At 44.0% G+C, this 13306-nt stretch overlaps 1 non-coding gene across 1 annotated transcript; it reads left to right on the top strand.

Annotated features, from left to right (window-relative positions):
* The first annotated feature begins 7947 nt into the window (after window positions 1-7947).
* TRNAN-GUU (transfer RNA asparagine (anticodon GUU)) lies at window positions 7948-8021 on the top strand. The gene has a single exon. It is a non-coding gene; the product is annotated as a tRNA-Asn (tRNA).
* The last annotated feature ends 5285 nt before the right edge of the window (window positions 8022-13306 follow it).

Here is a 13306-nt window from a genome sequence, read left to right as displayed (position 1 = left end):
TGGAGTATACAAACAGACACAAACAAAAAGACTGATAAAAATATATGACAAGAGAAAAAAAATATATATATATATATATTTGCATATATATATATATGCAAATAAAGGAAGCACCTCGTCAAAAAGTACCCTGAGTGTAAGATTTATATACTATCAGGACAAACACAAAACACAGAAATACTGGTGGAAGAAAAAGATGGGAGAGTGGTTGTAATTTCTCAGTGTGGGTGAGGAAGGTTGTTTTGATTCTTCCTGGATGTATCTTGATATCTTTGTTAAAGGACTCAACTTTCCTAAGATAAAGGGGGGATTAGGAATTGGTTTACCTATAGGGGTGGCATTGATTGGGGATAGGGGATTACCTTGAAGTTTAACTCTATATGAATATTAGAAAATAAAAATTTAAAAAGGATTAACTAAACTAAACTAAAATTAAAAAAAGAAATTTAAAAAATAGAAATGCAAAAGGAAAGCACAGGTGTATGTATCAAAAAGTTCAGGTTAGAAGGTTCTTATGGAATTTGATGTACTGGACATCTCACTGTGACGGTAAATAGGTTAAAAATTATCTATATAATAATAAAAAATTAACCATATATAAAAAAATGAGCCAGAATAGTGGGATCAAATTAATAATAAAAATTGTCCTATGAAGTAGTGGTGGTTGTTCTCTTGTCGTCTTTTTTTTTTTCCCCTTTCCTGGTTGGTTTTCTGGGGGAGGGGCCTGCCACGTGGGTTTTCAGTCCCGGAAGTTCTCTCAGCTAAGTCCTGCCGCCCCCCTCAAGGGGGTGGGCTCTGAGGAAACTGGTTTTTTCAGGCTTTTGTTCTCTGGAGGTTTTTATATTTGTTCACTTTTGTTTTTCTCTCTCGACTTGACCGCTTTTGATGGTTTTGTAGGTTTAGAGGAAAACAAACTGCACCCTGACCTCCCTCTCAGAGAGAAGCCTCAGTCTGGCTGCAGAGCCCATATAAATCCCCCTTGGCCGCTGGCAGAGCAGGTTCCCAGTTGCGGTCCCAGGGGACTCAGGATTTTTTCTTGTACCCAAAACCACGGCAGCAGCGGCTGTCTGGGCAGCTCCAGACTACCAGACAAGTTCCAAGAGGTGATCACACACTGAGATTTTCCCGCTGGCCCGGGCTGGGAGTGCCTGGTCTTTCCGGTCCGAGAGCACTGGGCTGGCGTTTTTGTGCACCTCTCTCAGGGGAGGGCGAGGGGCACAACTCGGACTCTGATGGCACAGCAGGGCACTTGCGTGGGGACTGCAAAAAGGCTGTGCTTCTGTTGGCTGGCGAGGCTCCCAGCGCCTCATGGGAGCCATGCGCCATGCACTCTCAGGCTAGCTGGTGGTTCAGGGACTGAGATCTGGTTTCTCTTACGCACTCTCTCTGCCTCTGTGCAAGGGGTGGCTATCCTGGATCTGGGGACTTAAGCCCCTACCCCGCTGGTGGAAATTCATGTGTATGCCCTTTATTGGAGAGAAGTGGGTGAGCCTGGATCTAGACAGGGAACAAACCATTTAGAATCCCTTTCATTGTACTGGGGCAACAACACTGGAAAGCTGGATCTGTGCAGTAGCTAAATCGAGCGAAGGTTGGTAGCACAGCGGGGCTTTTGCACCCAGCAGAATACCCAGGAGGGAGGTCCAAGACTGGTGAAGAGGCCAGGCTAATCCTAAAGCTCCCAAGAAGAGAAAGCGGTCCTCTAGCACAGCTGTGTAACCAAACAAGGAAGAAAGGACACGTAAAGATTCCTTGCTCCGGATGCCACTGGTTCACTGAAGTGTGATGTAAAGCTATGTCAGGCAGCATTCATGCTTAAGATTGAAAAAGGAGAAGTTCTTTCAAACAAAGGTTGCTGCCTGGCTATAAATCATAAAAGACAAGGCAACAAAGTATGAATCCACCAAAGAGCGGCTGCAGCCTGGCTTTGAGGAGTGACCACTGTGCATGTACAGGACAGAAAGGATGACTGCTCCCGTATTGGCCTTTTCTACTGGCCACACAGAACCTTCGTCGTTCAGTTTACTGCAGTATAAAAACAGCGGCTTTCAAACATGTTGCATCATTTCACAGCAAGAAATAGACTGTGTATTATGTCTCAGCGCATACACATATAAAACCATATAAGTAACTGAAGTAAAAGTTTAACAAACTGCCATGTATTGCTTATTTTCCGTATATGCCAGGCATGTACTCTCCTTTCTACTTTTTAAGTAAAATTTTTTCTTTTTTATTCATATATGGATAAATACCCCTATAATAAAATCTATAAATTACAGATAAAATTGAAGATACATATATCATCCATTCAACTACATAAGCAGATAGAGATAATAGTTGTATTTTCTACTCAAATAAACGTTCATCAGAACTCATCAATGGTCTATGACCGCAGTTTGAAACATACCAGAATTTACAACAAATCCTTCCACAGTAGGAGAAAACTCTTAGGAAAGCTCATGGATTCTTCCTCTTCCAAAGGCACACCTGTTCCCTTGTGTGCATTCTCTCAGCATCAGTGCACATGGCATATGCAGAGTTCATGTATGCTTACTATTCTAAGTGTTTTGACATTTTTCTCTTTGACTCATTTGTATTTTTAGCTCCTTTTCCAACCTTTTTAACCACTTGTAATCTTTGCTTTTTAGGGACTATTAAGAAGCAGGCAACTAACCCTCCTATACTGTTGGTGGGAATGCAAGCTGGTGCAACCACTCTGGAAAACAGCATGGAGGTTCCTCAAAAAGTTGAAAACAGAGCTACCCTACAATCCAGCAATTGCACTACTGGGTATTTACCCTAAAGATACAAACGTAGTGATCCGAAGGGGCATGTGCACCCGAATGTTTATAGCAGCAATGTCCACAATAGCCAAACTATGGAAAGAACCTAGATGTCCATCAACAGATAAATGGATAAAGAAGATGTGGTGTATGTATGTACACACACACACACACACACACACACACACACAATGGAATACTATGCAGCCGTCAAAAGAAATGAAATCTTGCCATTTGCCACAATGTGGATGGAACTAGAGGGTATTGTGCTTAGTGAAATAAGTCAATCAGAGAAAGACAATAATCATATGATCTCCCTGATACGAGGAAGTGGAGATGCAACGTGGGGGTTGTGGGGGATAGCAAAAGGATAAATGAAACAAGATGGGATCATCTCACAAAACAAACTGAGGGTTGCCGGGGGCAGGGGGTTAGGGAGAGGGTGGTGGGGTTATGGACTTTGGGGAAGGTATGTGCTATGGTGAGTGCTGTGAAGTGTGTAAACCTGGCGATTCACAGACCTGTACCCCTGGGGCTAATAATACATTACATGTTAATAAAAAATTAAATTAAAAAAAAGAGGCAGGCAACTGTCTATCATAAATTAGCATCCTGTAGTACATTAGCAAACTTATAAAAACATTTCAAAATTTTTAGAGATATATTCTTATAATAATTTTTTGGTAAAAATTAAAAAGCCAAAGCTAGATAAACTATGTTTAGCAATTAATGTTTATCTTTTTTGGAAATGATTTAGATATTCAATGAATATCTACTATTTAGTCTAACAGTACAAACGGTCTCATTCATATTTATTTAAATTATTTGCTTTTAACAATTATACTTGGATTAGACATTAAACAGTTAATCACCTTCCTTCCTTTCTTTCTTTCTTTCTCTCTCTCTTTCTTTCTTTCTTTCTTTAGTAGGGTCCACGCTCAGCTTGGAGCCCAATGTATGGCTTGAACTCACCACCCTGAGCTCAAGACCTGAGCTGAGATCAAGAGTCAGAAGCTTAACTGACTGAGCCACCCAGGGCCCGAATTAATCATTTTATTTCTTTCATTCACGAATTTTGTAACACAGAGATAACACAAGCTTATTTGACTAGTAAACCCAAGTAGAAGAAGTTGTTTATCTGCATTATATTTAATGCGGATAACTGAAGATGCTCTTGTTTTTATTAAATCAACAAACTTGAATTATCTTTTGTTTACCGAAGATTATCCTAAATTATATGAACTTGAAAACATTTAGGTTAGCCTTCATGCTATTACTGAGAACTTTAGGAATACTTAATTTATAAACACTTAATTTTCCCTAAGCCAATTAAGCAGAACATTTAAAATTAATTTTGGCGATACCATCCTAAGGTAGCAACATACCATATCTGTAACAAACATATATGGACACAAACACAGAGATCTTATAGTTTTGTTTTGTTTTAATTTTAGCTATGTCTCAGGGGAAAGCTCAAGCTCAAGAGAATAGATGGATCCAAATTATGTTTCTAGCAGATGGACTAATTTAAGGTTTCCTGCTCAGATGACCAAAGTCTTTTATTAAAATTTTATTATTATTATTTGCATTCCATGTAAGGAAAGTTTCAGAGGTGTTTTGGACTTACTTTGTCCTTTGTATACTATTCAAAGAATGCTTGGAATCCTCTTTTTTAAGGGTGCCCCCAAAGGTTTCCTGGAGTGGTCACTGCAATTTTAAATGATCCAACAGTTGTTGTAAAACACTGGGCATCACAAGTTTTGCAAGCCTTTTAAACAAAAGAGTACTCCTCAATAGTGAAAACCCTGCAGTGGCATAATGAGCATCTCTCTCTCTGGGCAGCCACCCACCCGATCCCTAAGAAAGACAACCACCCCAACCGAAAGCAGAGAGGTTGGTACGTTGAAGAGGACTCAGTACAAGTGAAAGGCTCTTCATATTCTGTCCCTGAGCACAGAAGTCTCCTATGGCTACTGCAGCTGCTTCCAGGAGCCACTGACCCTGCTGTGAAGTCACTTCAGGTCCTGCTTCTCACAGCAGGCATGCAACCTAAAGGTGTCAGGAGGCAATGATTAATAAGACTGTTTATTTGGGATCAAAGAACTGCAATTCCGCACACATACTTGAATAACAACCTAAAGAGTTGCTTAGCGAGACCCCCCCCCCTTTTTTTTTAAACTTTCCAAGGTAGAGTCCAAGTGGCACGGAGTACAGAGTCCAATAGGAGGCTTCTTGAACTCAAGACTTTGAGATCCTAGATCTGACACTTAAACCCACCAAGCCGCCAGAGCGACCCTAGCAGACTTTCCATTGGGGTTGATGGCAGAAAGCTAATCTTGACTGTGATTGATTGCTAAGGTTATCACTAAGCAAAGTGGCAAGTTACATATTTTCGGGCTCAGTCCTTGTAATATTTGGAGTTTGGCTCAACTCAAAAATTCCTGATTCTACCCAGTGGAGGCGTGCATAAAAGCCCATCTCCTTAATGGCTTCCTGGCTCCATTTTATTTTATTTATTCTCTTATTATTATTATTATTATTTTAAAGATTTTATCTATGCGTTCGACAGAGGGAGAGAAAGAGATCACAAGTAGGCAGAGAGGCCGGCAGAGAGAGAGAGGGGGAAGCAGGCTCCCCACCAAGCAGAGAGCCCGATGCTCGATTCCAGGATTCCAGGACCATGAGATCACGACCCCCAGCCAAAGGCAGGGGCTTAACTAACGCTGCGCCACCAAGGCGCCCCGCCCCCCGCCGGCTTCATTTTAAAACCCCTTCACGCAAGAGGCCCCATTTCATTCGATCTTTCAGATTCTTTTCTAACAACTGGAAAGGAACTCTAAATTTTTGGACTAATATAAATTTTCCGTAATTTGATCAAGATACCAGTTACTTTTAGCAAACTCACTGGGCTGTGCACTTCAGATTTGTGCACTCTATGTTCAGTCATTTACTGTACGAAGAAAAAAATGTTAAGATTTCATTTATTCGTTGGATTTTATTTAAAGTATCCAGCTAAAGTGCGAAGTCTCATTTCATTTCGTCCCTATTTTGGTCTAAAAAGCCCTACTGGGGACGCCTGGGTGGCTCAGTTGGTTAAGCAGCTGCCTTCGGCTCAGGTCATGATCCCAGGGTCGTGGGATCGAGTCCCACATCGGGCTCCTTGCCCTCTGCAGGGAGCCTGCTTCTCCCTCTGACTCTGCCTGCCATTCTGTCTGCCTGTGCTCGCTCTCGCTCACTCTCTCTCTGACAAATAAATAAATAGAATCTTTAAAAAAAAAAAATAAAAAAAATAAAAAAAAGCCCTACTGATGTTTGAAACACCTCAACCAGAAAAATCTAAAAAAGAAAAATATGTTAAGATTTCATTTATTCGTTGGATTTTATTTAAAGTATCCAGCTAAAGTGCAAAGTCTCATTTCATTTCGTCCCTATTTGGGTCTAAAAAGGCCCTACTGATGTTTGAAACACCTCAACCAGAAAAATCTAAAAAATGATTTTTAGAAAGATATCAAAGGTATCTTTGGTGACTCCTCCTTCACCTCCTTCCAGACGTGGGGCAGTCCGGCATTTCGAGATGCCTGTAAGTCCAGCGCGCACCGTGCGGTTTCCCCTTTTCTCAGCGCAGAGCGCGGGGGTCTCGGGAAACCGCGCTCTTGAGCCGCTGGTAAGCGGCGCAACTCTGCAGAATTTTAACACTCGCCACAACCTCACCAGACTCTGCTTCGAGGCGATTGCAGCCGAGTGCAACGCAGAGTACTGAGCACTGTACGATGACAGAGAGCCATGGGCCGCCTGGCAACCGCTGTGTTCTAAGCCGTTCTAACAGCCTCGATGATATTTTGCTGCTCCCCCCCCACCACCACCCTTTTTAAACAGAGCTACGGGTCTACGCGGTTTTCCTTCTTTCGGGTTCTCTTTTTCCTTCCTTCCTCATCCGGCTAGGATAAAAGAAGCATTCTCGTCTCTCCAGGATCGGGCCCTCACCGCTGCCCAGGCCGCCTAGGAAGTCTCAATGCCTCCGGACCTGCCTCCGCAGCTTCTCGCCCCCCGCCCCCGCCCCAAGGCGCCAGCCTTTCTCCCCGCGCCTTCCGCAGCAGGCGCCCACGCCCGCCCCCAAGGAAAGCCGGTGGCGCGTGTGGGGCGGGGCTGGGCGCGCGCGGACGAAGCGTGCGGACGGCCCGCCCTACGTAGGCCCTTTCTGGGGCGTCCGCTGGGGATGCCGCACCATGAACTGTTAGAAGTTTGAGGAGTTTGGAAAAAAGGAAATTTCCATTTGAAAAGTTTTTCAGGGGGCGCCTGGGTGGCTCAGTGGATTAAGCCGCTGCCTTCAGCTCAGGTCATGATCTCACAGTCCTGGAATCGAGCCCCGCTTGGGGCTCTCTGCTCAGCAGGGAGTCTGCTCCTCTCTCTCTCTCTCTCTCCGCCTGCCTCTCTGTCTACTTGTGATCTCTCTCTGTCAAATAAATAAATAAAATCTTAAAAAAAAAAAAAAAAGAAAAGTTTTTCAGGATTTCCATTCACGAAGGGCCTAAGAGCTAAAGACGACAGTGGAATCTGACAAGTTCCAGGAGAGCGTCCTGGTGCGTGAGTGACCCCCAGTCTCGGCGTGGGGACGTTAGAGCGACCATCACCACGACCGCTGCCCGCGCAGAGCTTGCCTGCTGGGCACGGGAAACCGAAGGCGGCAGCGGAAGCGCCCCCACCCCCCGCCCCGAAGGCATCCCCGAATGTGGACAAATGCTCTCCTTCTGACCACTTGTATTCCTCCCACCCCCTCCAGCCCGCACAGCGGTCCTGGTGCAGGTCCCCCGCACCCCTGAGGACAGGTGGCGACGAAGGGCGGGCTGGTGAAGGCGGAGAAACGGCAAGTGCCATCAGGCGAGCCCACCGACTTGCACCGTCCCGCGGAGCCCACTCGCCTCAGACCACGAGGACCCTAGCGTTTAAGGCGGGTGGGGAGCAAAGGGGGAGAGGCCGTTGGGGTGCCCTTTTGTCTTCAGAATCGCCCGGCGCCGAGGTTTCCCGTGATGAGCACGCGGCGTCTGCTGCGATCCTGGTCTCGGGTTTTCCAAGGCTTTGGAACGTCTACTGTCCAGTGTGCGGCACATTGCGAGGTAAGGAGCTACTGACTACCTAAGAAGGCGGGGGAGAACGGGGAGCTTGTGTCTCTGTGGCGCAATCGGTTAGCGCGTTCGGCTGTTAACCGAAAGGTTGGTGGTTCGAGCCCACCCAGAGACGGAGGGCCTAGCTTTTAACTTGAGTTCCGCGTCCTTCCTGCTGTTTATCACTTGCACATTTCTTCACATAAAAGTGTTACTGGATTCCGGGTCCTGTCTAATTCACATCAGCTCTTAAATAAGACCCACCGGCCCCCTCTCCCCAACCTGATTCTCTTAGAGTATGGTCTGGCCTATCATTTGGCATGCATATAACTGCTGTTACTCCATGACAGTTTTTTGTCGTTGTTGTTGTTGTTTGTTTTCTGCTATGTCCATGAAAATCAGCTCAGACATCTCAGTGGAGCCAATAGAATCCTGCCCTTGACCGGCTCCTCCTGCACACCTGGACCGTTAGTGCTGTTGGCTCAGTTCTGTTGAATCTCATGGGCAGAAAGTGAGCTCTTTGCCTTTTACATACTAAGTAGGGTGATTGGAAAACTCTTCTTTTTCTCTCTCTTCCTCTCATTGTGCATCATTATTTTCCCCTATCCGCGTGCATCAGTGTGTGACTGTGGTTTAATTTTATGAAGTGAATTCCTGGGACTAATCTCTGATGAGTGGTAGTTGCCAGGGATCTTTATTCCCTGTTAGGTCGTAAATGACAACTAATATAGCCTGTGAGACTCTTAGATTTCTGTTGTCCTGAGGATTCTGGTTGGTATTTTCTGGTATGTACTTGGGGAATGCTATTGTTTGCTTGGTTCACATATATATTTCTGTATATTGAGAGTATGTGGGTGGTGCTGTGGATATTCTTGGGTGTTCTCTTGACTCCCTACAAAAGTTTAACTGAAGGATTTGTTGTTTTCAGTGTTCTGACATTTCGAAATCATATGCCTTGGTGTTGTGCACTGCACAGTTTCTCAGACCTTCTCAGGCTTCATTCCTTGTCACACACTGATTTGGGGGGGGTGGGGCACGGTGCTTGTTTTTGTTTTTGTTTTTGTTTTTTTTTTATCACAGCAACCACCAAAATCCAGTTTCATGTACAAGTATCACTGAAGAGAATGTGTAGCATAATCTAATGTTCATGAATTTTACTGTATGTAAATTACATCTCTATAAATCTGACTTAAAAAAAAAAAAAAAAAAAAGACTGACAATCCCAAATGCTGAGAGGATGAGGAGCACTGGAGACTCTTAATTCTGGAAACGGTAAAAATAAATTCCAAAACTGTTGGGAAAAAAATTTGGCAGTGTCAGCTAAGGGTCATGCCTTCATGGTTATATACTGTGGCCCAGAAATTCTACTTTTAGCTACATACCTTAGTCCCGTGCTCTCCAATATGAGAGGTCAAGCTACATGCAGCTACTGAACCCCCGAAAAGTTGTTAATATTGCATGTTGCAATGACAATATTTTTATATAGTAGGTCTAGTACAATATTAGATAGATGTTCATTTTACTCTTTCATTTTACTTTTTAAAAGGTATCTACTAGAAAATTTAGAACTGTATGTGACTGCCATTATATTTTTATTGAAACGGGCTGTCTTAGAGAAATGTATATGTCCACTAAAAGACATAGAAAAGAATGTTCATATCAATCCAAAATATCCTAAACTGGAACCAACTCAAACATCCAAGAGCTTAATAAGTATACTGAGATATAATTCATACAAGGAATACAAAAACAAGCACTGCATGGAAAACATGGATAAATATCACAGACATAATGGTGAGTGAAGAACTCAGACCATGCCTGTCTCCCCCCGCAAAAAAAAAAAAAAAAAAAAAAATATATATATATATATATATATATATATATGCTTTATGATTTAATTTATGTGAAAGCAAAGACAAATATATACATAAATACACACACACACACACACATACATACTGATAAAATGTGGGGGGGGTGTGGGGCTTTGGGATGGAGATGACTCCGTGAGCTCTTGGGTGGGAAAAGTCATGAGGAAGATTTCTGTGGTCTGCTAATGTTCTGAACTTTAGTTGGTACTACATCAGTGCTTATTCAGGTTGGCTTATATTGGTAAAGGCTTTTTAATGGTCCACGTTTTGTACTTTATATTTAATACATATACATATTTACTCTTTTGGTTGGAAAAAGTTCAAAGCCACTGGGCTAGGCTGAAGTGAAGTTGATACTTCTGGTTTGGCTGAGGCAAGAAGGCAAAGTAAATTTAAAGTATCTATTGTGATATTTTTGCTGTCCTCAGACTGTTGGCTTTCCTGTGCTATCTGCTATCTAATAGCCTCTGTGTTGCTCACAACCATTACCTTAAGTTGATATTCAACTGTTAAAGGTGTGTCAAAGTGATACCCAAGTGGGCATCGTCAAATCTGCTCTTTTCAGAATAATTATGGCTCAACAGGGATGGTTATGAGCTCAAGAAATCCTGATGGAGAAAGTAGTTCAGTTAGGCTGAATTAAGAGGTGCCAAAGCAAGGGCCTGGCAGGTATTACACAAAGAAAACTGGGGAGGCGGAGTCACCACATTCATCCCACAACTAAACTTTGAAGAACTTCTGGGAGCATTCACACAAATAGCTAAAAATATTGACCTGACGAGTGAGGCAGCTTCACCAGAATTAATTGTTTAGACTAGCTGTTTGCTGGCTTTCAGCTGATCCGTTTACCAAGGAAAGGAAAAACAAAACCAAAATATTCTCAAGTCTTCTGTACGGGTTTTTCTTTCTCCTCCCTTTTCTGTCTCTTTTCTAAATCCTGTTTTTCTCTTTGCTAAATGACAACATTCTTATAGCTGTTCCATTTCTGTAAGTCGACAATGAGTGGGATAACTCTTTCATAATCTCTTTACTACTGATACAGAAATATAATTTTCATATGAACCTCTGTATACACATCATAGCTAGCTTTGAAGTATGTGGAGGGGTGGAAACTCTTCTGTGGAAATGTAGCCCTTGGACCATCCGAAGTTAAACGGCCATCTAGTCGTTAAATAAAGCCAGTTCCCAGGTAGTGTTTGGTCAATACACCCATTGTCCTTTTCTCTGTCTCTGGGTCACTCTCCATTTTGGTCCTTTGTGTCCCACCCTCAGCTTCTGGCGGATCTGGGAGACCTGTTGTGTTTTCGCTTTGCTCTGGGATGTTCTTTCAGTCTGGGACAGACTTGGGGAATGAAGAGTATTGGCATCCATCCAGAGTCAAAGTCCCTGAGGTGCCAGAGCTTTGCTGGGCTTGGCCTTCTGGCTCCCATGGAAGGTCAAAACCTCGCCATCACCATTTAAGTGCTGTCTCAGAACTTTGTCTTTACTCTTTCATGACTTCCATTTTTGTTCCGCAGTCCTCTTTGTGCTATAGAGAAGTTAGCTTTGCACAATTCAGTAAAAACGCTGCTCTTGAGAATCAAATGCAGTGTCCTGGGAATGGGACAAAAGTTCTACCAGAGACGCACAGTGGCTGACATGACTGTCTTACTCCTGCCTCACCTAATCCGCACAGAGATGGCATGGCTCTATGTGACCTCCTGCCAACCAGAGCCTGGAGTCATGCTCTCGTCCCAGGGACTTTCAAAAACAAGGAAACCTCTGCAGTGTACAACATTGGGCCAACACAGTTCTTCAGCAACATCAGTCAGACCTGGGGGGAAAGGCCTGAAGCCACCACCTGGGTAGAGCCCCATGACCAGCCAAGGGACGGAGACCCCACCTGTGAGAGGGCAGGACTGGCTGAGGCTCCCATTTGTTCCCTTGGGGAAGCTGTGTGGATCTGATGAGGAAGCAGAGGCAGCAGAAGAGATGGCCCCTGGGGTTGAACTGACATTCAGCAGTATCTAGGCAGCTGAAGAAAGCAATTCCGGATTGTTCTTGGGGGTGCCTGGATGGCACAGTGGGTTAAGCATCAGACTCTTGGTTTTGGCTCGGGTCCAGAACTATTGGGCCTGCACTCAGCATGGGGTCTGCTCAAGACTCTCCTTCCCTCTTCCTCTCTTCCTCTGCCCCTCCCCCCCCACTTGCTCCTCTGTGTTCTCTCTCTCTCAAACAAATCTTAAAAAAAAAAAAAAAAAAAGAATTGTTATTAAAAGCGAGGTGTCTGGGGTACCTGGGTGTCTCAGTGGGTTAAGCCTCTGCCTTTGGCTCAGGTCATGATCTCAGGGTCTTAGGATCCAGCCCCGCATGGGGTTCTCTGCTCAGCAGGGAGCTTGCTTCCCTCCCCCCACCCACCCCCACCCCGTCTCTCTGCCTCTCTGCCTACTTGTGATCTCTGTCAAATAAATAAATAAAATCTTAAAAAAAAAAAAAAAAAGCGAGGTGTCATTAATCTGTTTACTGCTGCAGAGCAATTAGGCAGACGATGAGTTAGTCAGCTTCACCAGATGGGGTATGCTGGTTATTATCTAACCTGTACTATCCTATACTGTAGCCAGGGCTATGTGTAGCTATTTAAACTTAATTATGAAGTACAAAAAACAAATTTGAAAATTCAGTTTCTCAGCATTAGCTACATTTCAAGCACTCACTTGCCATAGGCGTCCGGTGGCCTCCGCATTTGAAACTGCACCTCTGGCTCATTCATCTGGCACGTCAGTACACATGAGATTTGTTTATTTGAAGGTCTAGACTTGTCTTTCAGCATTAGATTCATTTTAGTCCACCTAGTACATCCCTAGGACCAGCAGCTCCTGTGTCTGTACTGAACTCTCCGCTTTCCCTGAGCCTTACTGGAGAGGAGGACTTTCCTGCTTTCCCTGGGCTGGTGAAGAGGAACCCATTCCAGACCCTGGCTCCTGCAGGGCAGTGGTGAACCGGGCATGACCAGGGTCTTCTTGCCTTGATCACTCAAGCCCAACATTGCTCTAGGTTCCTCTAAAGGCTGCCCCTGCCCACACCTCAACGGAATACTTGGGGAGGCTCCTGGGCTCTGCTTATTACTTCTGTTATTAACTATAACAACTCGATTTTTTCCTTTTATGTAGTTTTAGAGTTACATCCTGTTTGTGGTAGTTCCTACTGGTATTTCAGTTGTGATGCTGATATACAATTAATTTTAAAAATAAATCAAAAGTGTGGGAACTATTAGCTCATCAGTGATAAAGGTACATGGATGTAGTCAAATATGGAAGGGCTCTGTTCCTAATGAACTTGGAGAAGCATGATTCTGTCTCAGTTTTAGGGACTGGCCTCCCTTAGCCTTGTCCCTCCCAGGAGCACTCCCTTTTGCCCTAAGTCAGGTAGGCAGGTATGCTCACTTGTCTGTCTCCTCTGGGCTTTCAACACAAAAGGCACTGTCAACTGTTTTTTTGTTTTTGTTTTTGTTTTTTTCGGGACTCCCTGGGGATGTTCCCTGTTCAGATCATTAAGAAGAATCAAGATTTCA

The sequence above is a fragment of the Mustela lutreola genome, chromosome 10 (genome assembly GCF_030435805.1).
Source record: "Mustela lutreola isolate mMusLut2 chromosome 10, mMusLut2.pri, whole genome shotgun sequence".
Lineage (NCBI taxonomy): Eukaryota > Metazoa > Chordata > Mammalia > Carnivora > Mustelidae > Mustela > Mustela lutreola.
This window is presented reverse-complemented; position numbering and strand designations above follow the sequence as displayed.